The following is a 6018-nucleotide window of genomic DNA, read 5'->3' on the forward strand; positions in this document are numbered from 1 at the left end:
GCTAAGTTAAAGCAGCACATTCCTTCTATGTCTTTGCATCCATGTCCATGTGCTAACAGTAGGAAATCAATGGCTGCACGATTTTGCAGTAAGGTGTGGCGTAAGCTATCCACGTCTGCAACAAGCTCACCTATCAGGTGTGAGGTGACATTTGCTTGCTTGCCTGTCCAACTTGCCAACCTTCTAAGCTGAGTGAGGGCACGTGCTGATGCAGCTCCTGGGGCTAAAAGAGAAGCAAAAAAGACAGCAGGAATTTTCCATAACTGCATATCGTCTCTGCAATTAGGATCTAATGGAAGAGCGCTTCGTCGTGCTCGCTTGTGTGTAATATTTAACAGTTGCTGAATGCTAGGAGCAAACATTGTTAGTTTCCTAAAATAGCACGGTCCTCTCACTGGTTTAGAAGGCACTCCTGGCCATGCCCTGTCCCCACAAATGAGGAAAGTTCCTGAGGGAAAAGCCCTGGATTCTTGTGGAGGATTATCAACTGGCCATACTGAGCCATTGCAGTACACCGTGATGTTAAAGTACCATGAGGTGGTAGGGCTCAGCCATGTACTGTCTTTGTTTGGCCTTTGGGGGCTGACACTGCTGTCAAAGTGACTGCCTCTAAACATAAGACAATAGGGACTATGCTGAGAGCCTAAGAGATCTAGCTCTTGTGGCTCAAACATAGATGTATTAAGGCCTAAGGCAATTGCTCGTGCTTGGGCAGCTAGAGGGTTTTTCTTTATTTTAAGGTCATTGCAGATGTTAAAAGTAGAGAGGTGAGTATCGAGATAGTTATCAGTGAGGGTAGAATAGCTTGCATTACAAAAGGTTGAGAGTGCAATTTCCTGCTCTGAGTAGCTGAGGGTGTATTTTTTAAGGCTACCAGTTTCTGCTAATGGAACCCCAATAAGGCAAGTGCGGAAAGGGTCAGAAGGCGTTGCTAAGGATAAGCAAAAAGAATCTTGGCCTGTTTGGTTAGCCCAGGTAATCCACATGTTTTTTCAGTGGTCTATTGCGCTAACGTGGTGTGGATCGGTAGCGTGCACGGTTATCAGCAATGTTGCAAGCGCTAAAGCGATGGCACATGCATTCCCACTCATGGGTACGCACCATCCATTGGCGTGGTATCTTAAGGCCATCTCTGCAAACTTTATGCACTTTTGCGGATTTAAGCTGTAAGCGAATGCGAGCAACCTCGTGATTAATTCGATAGCGAAATTCAGCAATAGCTCATTGTTCTACTGACTCATAAAGAGTAAGACCCTGAAAAATTGGTAAACCAGTTTCCCGTTCTAAATCTCTCTGTAACGTGTCACGTCGCCAAGTTCCCTCACAAATAATACACCATGCTCCCCCTAACAGAAGTGTCTGAGGAGCCCACCACTCTTTGTTACAGCCCCCACATCGGATAAGAAACCATGCAAAATGCCCTGGCTTCCCGCAAACACCACAGGTTCGACAATTAAGTTTCCCTGGATAATACTGTTCAAGGGCGTCCAGTAGCTGTTCTGCTTCCTCCCAGGATTCAAAGTGCCTAAGTCGGGTAGGCACGATGTTTGCAAGAGGTACGATCACTGGATCAGCTACTAGATGTAGCCGAAGCAGACTCAGCTCCGGAAGATGATATTGTGGAGGCTCCAGACTTGAGTGGTGTCGGTTTGACCCAGCGGCTGGGTATCCACTGTGGACCTGTAGGAGTAAGCACACAAACATAGCCACGACCAAAATATAACACCTCTGCAGGGCCTTTCCATTCCCCTGCAGCCATGTCCTTAAAGTGAACATAGCTTCCAGTCCCTCTTTGAGCTGGTGGAGGGGAAAAGTCCAAGCAATGGCCACTCCTAAAAATTTTGGTCTGTGGTAAGAACCATGTCCATTTGAGCGAGTATGTCTCGTCCCACCAGAGCAGCAACACCAAGTGGCAATGGGATGATGGACACACTACAATTTACCACTTGATCAGCTATAGTCCATTGCAATGGAGGGGACTTGTGAGCGAGGGTAAGTCCTCCCACTCCAGTGACTGTAGCATCAGATTCAAAGGTGGGCCAATGCTGAGGCCAGTGGTGACTGCTGATGATGGATACATCAGCGCCAGTGTCCAAGAGTGCTGTCAGGGTAACAGTCTCTTCTTGGTATGTTACTGTCACCTGGCGGCGTGGCCGACTTTTCAAGCTCACAGTGAGCATGGCTGCCAGTCCTGTGGATCCGAAGGCTCCCTCACCCCTAGGGTTGGAGTGTACAGGTGATAGTCCTTTAGTGAGAACCGGCAAAGGCACCAATTGGGCTAGTCGAGTGCCCTTTTCTATGAACATTGGTGGAAAAAGAGTCTGTACCATAATTTGAATTTCTCCAGTATAGTCTGCATCAATTAGTCCTGTAAGTATTTGTAATCCTTCCATAGTAGCTGATGAGCGTCCGATTAAAAGTGCTCTGACCGCTTTCCCATTTATAATTATAGGTCCTTTAATCCCGGTGGGGACACGCTGCGGTCGAATGTCTATAAGAGTACAGTTTATTGAGATTGCCAAGTCCAATCCGAGGCTCCCCCGGGTTGCGGGCTGGAGACGAAAGTGCTGGTCAGAGTCGGTAGAGGTGTGCAGGTGTTGATTTCCGGGGTCACTGGGTATGCTGCCACTTTTGGTGTCATCGCAGGGCGGGCCTTCCCGCTCGACTTCCCGTTTCCCGACCTCCGGCAGGCAGTGCTGGCATGGGTGTCCGATCAGCAATGCTGACACCAGACATTACCAGCGTTGCAATCCCGTCTCAAGTGACCGGAGGCTCCACAGCGAAAACGTCACAGTCGGGTGGTCTGTCGTCGAGACCCACTCCGGTGATTTTGCAAAGGTGCAAGGGCAGCTAAAACCTGACTCTGATTTGCCTCAATCTGCCTCTGAGCTACCTCAGCCTGCTGTTTCATCCCTATTCCCAGTTCCTTTCCAAGTTCCTTTATTGCATTAACAATCATAGCTTGGGGACCTACAGGGACCTGTGACATTCTCTCTAGTGCCTCCTCAATAGTCCAAGTAGCAGGCAGAGTAACTAACACACTACGTGCAGTGGGATTACAATTCTGGATAGCACATTGTTTAAGCAAAATACCATGCATATAGTCTGGAAGCCCAGTTGCTACAATAGCGTTTGCTACGCGATCTATAAAGGTACCAAATGGCTCATCTCTTCCCTGTTTGATACTCATATGTGATGGTAACCCCCCTGGTTGCTTAATATGATCTATTGCTCGTCGTGCTAAATTCATGCTTTCCCGAACCTTATCAGGACCTATGAGAGCCTGTGCTTCTGTCCGGGTGTAATTTCCCAGACCCATTAATTCCTCTAAAGTTACCCCATGTAAAGGATCTCCTGTTCCCCACTGCGTTGCTACCGACTGCTGGCATAAAGTCTGCCAGTAAGCTCCAAACAGCATACGCTGGTGCTGTGTTAGCTTAGTGATATTTTTAATATCATTCGGTAGCAAGAGCATAGAGCCCCATAAATAATCAAGCATTTGACGAGTTGGTTCCCCTTTTAACCCAGATTCATTAACAGTGGCTTGCAGTTGGGTAAGCACTTTCCAATCTAAAGGTCTGATATTAACAGTGATCTGTCCTTGAGCATTAGGAGGTGAAAATTCAACTGGAAAAGCCTGTACAAACTCTCTGGCAGAATCTATGTCTCCCTCAGCAGCAATATTCTTAGCAACCTCTCTCCAAAATTCCTCTCGTTCCTTAGCTATCTCTTGAATTCCTGAGTCTGTGTTTACACTAAGTGAACTATTAGCTTGCTCAGAAGGGAGTGAAAGTGCTGCCGACTGGCTCTCAGGCGGTGGCGGTTGAGGGCAGGCTGTGGGGGATTGTTCAAAAGGTGGGGCTGTAGGTAATAACTCATGCTCTAACGATGCAGAGGGGGCACTAACAGCTTGGGGAGATGCAGGAGGCGAAAACACAGAATCTGAAACTACTTTTCCTGTCTGCATAGTAAAAGTATTCATTGTGGGAGGTAACAGGCAGCTATCACCCATGTCCTTCTCCCGAGTAAGCGGCGTTCCTAAGCACTGCGCAGCGGCTGCTGCAGCCTTCTGCTCTGCCTCATACTGTGCCAAAGCATTACTCACTGCCCGCCACGGTTTCATCATCTTTTTAGCCACCTTATCATCCTGCGTAGCTGCATCAAATATCTTATCCCCAAACACTTTCCACTGCTCCCTCTCAAAAACTTCATTCGGATCAATAAAACAACCCTTAGCAATCCCATAATCTAAAAGTCCAGGGAGATCCTTTTTACAATCTATCCCTGGTGTGCTCTGCTTTTCTAAAAAGCATTTGAGCAATTGATACACCGCTTGTCTCTTAGCCATACCTAAACGTCAGCGTGCTGTTGCAGCCTTTGCAAGACCCGGCGGTGCGTGGCCAGCAGGACTCCTCTGTAGGTGCTCCTGGGCTTGGAGGTGTGGACTTTTCACCACCTCTGCAGCCTCCCGAACTGCTTACGGGACCGACGCAGACTCTCTATCGTGCCGTGGCTACAGGTTGTCCGCCTCTACGGTCCCTATTCCCCCCAGGTTGACGGACGCAGGTTATCCATCTCTACAGTCCCTTTTTTCGTCCTCTGTTCGGGCGCCAGAATGTCGCGATAGAGGGGAAACCCAGACGCTCAATATGAGTGATCAGCAGGAATCCGATTTATTGATTGTACCAGAACTCCTTATATACTAACAATAATAAGCTTTATGCATATTCGTAACGGCACATTCTAAGTGGTTCACGTCGACTAAGCTGATTCTAAACCCCTCCTTAGACCCCCTTTCGTGGTCAGCAGTTCTGCCTTTTTCCCTGGCCTTCTAACCACAGATGTCCATTGTTTTGCTGCCAAAACCTAACCTTGCTGGTTCTGCAAATAAACCCATAGTTCAGCAATAAGACTCAATGGTGGTTCAGTTACTGAGCAAGATACATGTAATATTCTGTAACTTCAGTTGTTACACAGGATGTGTGGTGCATTGTCTTATGAGACCTTGCTCAGCTAGCTGCAAGGGTCTATGTGCCCATTCTCACGTAGCCAGCTTCTCAGATCAGTAAGCTGCAAAGAATCTGTATATCCCGAATCTATATGTCCCTTTTCACGTAACCAATCTCTCACACTTCAGCCTTTAGGTGCAGAATGTGAAGTCACAGAATCACAGAATTGATTCTACCACTGTATCCAGGGCAGCCTGCATGGTCATACTGTATTTTTCCCCAGGAGGAATAAAGAGAGGGAAAACCACATATGCTCAGGACATATCTTATGGTACTGATGGATGGGGGAGAAAGGCAGAGGGGTTAACAGCCTTTCATGGGGTTTGAGAGAGAAAACTCACTAGCAGAAGTGAGTTTTTGGGAAAAGTCTGTCTTGTAATCATAGGTCCCCAAAATATCTGGCAACATAAATGTTAGATGTGCTGGACATGTAGGAAGTGACCCTCACAGATTTGCCAGTGTTGCAGGGATGTCGGCTTTTGTGGTGGGACTTCAAGCTCAAACATCCCCAGGGGCGACTTCATTCAAATTTAGTTATCATCATGTCCTCATAAGCTGCACCGTGTGAGACAAACCTAGCTGTGGATCCTTTCTGAGATACAACAGAAAACCCCAGAATATTATGACTGGCAGGGTCCTTGCAGATGCTATTTAGCATTTTCTTGACCAAAATAACTTGTCATGCTGCTGACTTGTGTGTACATAGTATGTGCTAATGCCAAAATGAACCCAGCCTTTACCTGAGCGTAGGTGCTTTTCTAGAAGCGAAATCTAATCAAGGAGCTAAATGTCTCATTATCATTCTTGCACTTTGAATTCTGCTTTTTCATCTGTCTTTGTGTTGGGGTTTCAGTTTAGTCTTAGTTTTTTTCCTGTTAAAGGAATTTTTTCCCATATGCATGTTGCTAGGGGACAAATAGCTGTACTTAAGAAAGACAAAAAGGGGGGTGGGGCGGGCCTGGCTACTCCTTTGTCTACACCTGGGTGTGGGGTCAGTTCTCTCTGAGCG

The sequence above is a fragment of the Corvus moneduloides genome, chromosome Z (assembly GCF_009650955.1).
Source record: "Corvus moneduloides isolate bCorMon1 chromosome Z, bCorMon1.pri, whole genome shotgun sequence".
NCBI lineage: Eukaryota > Metazoa > Chordata > Aves > Passeriformes > Corvidae > Corvus > Corvus moneduloides.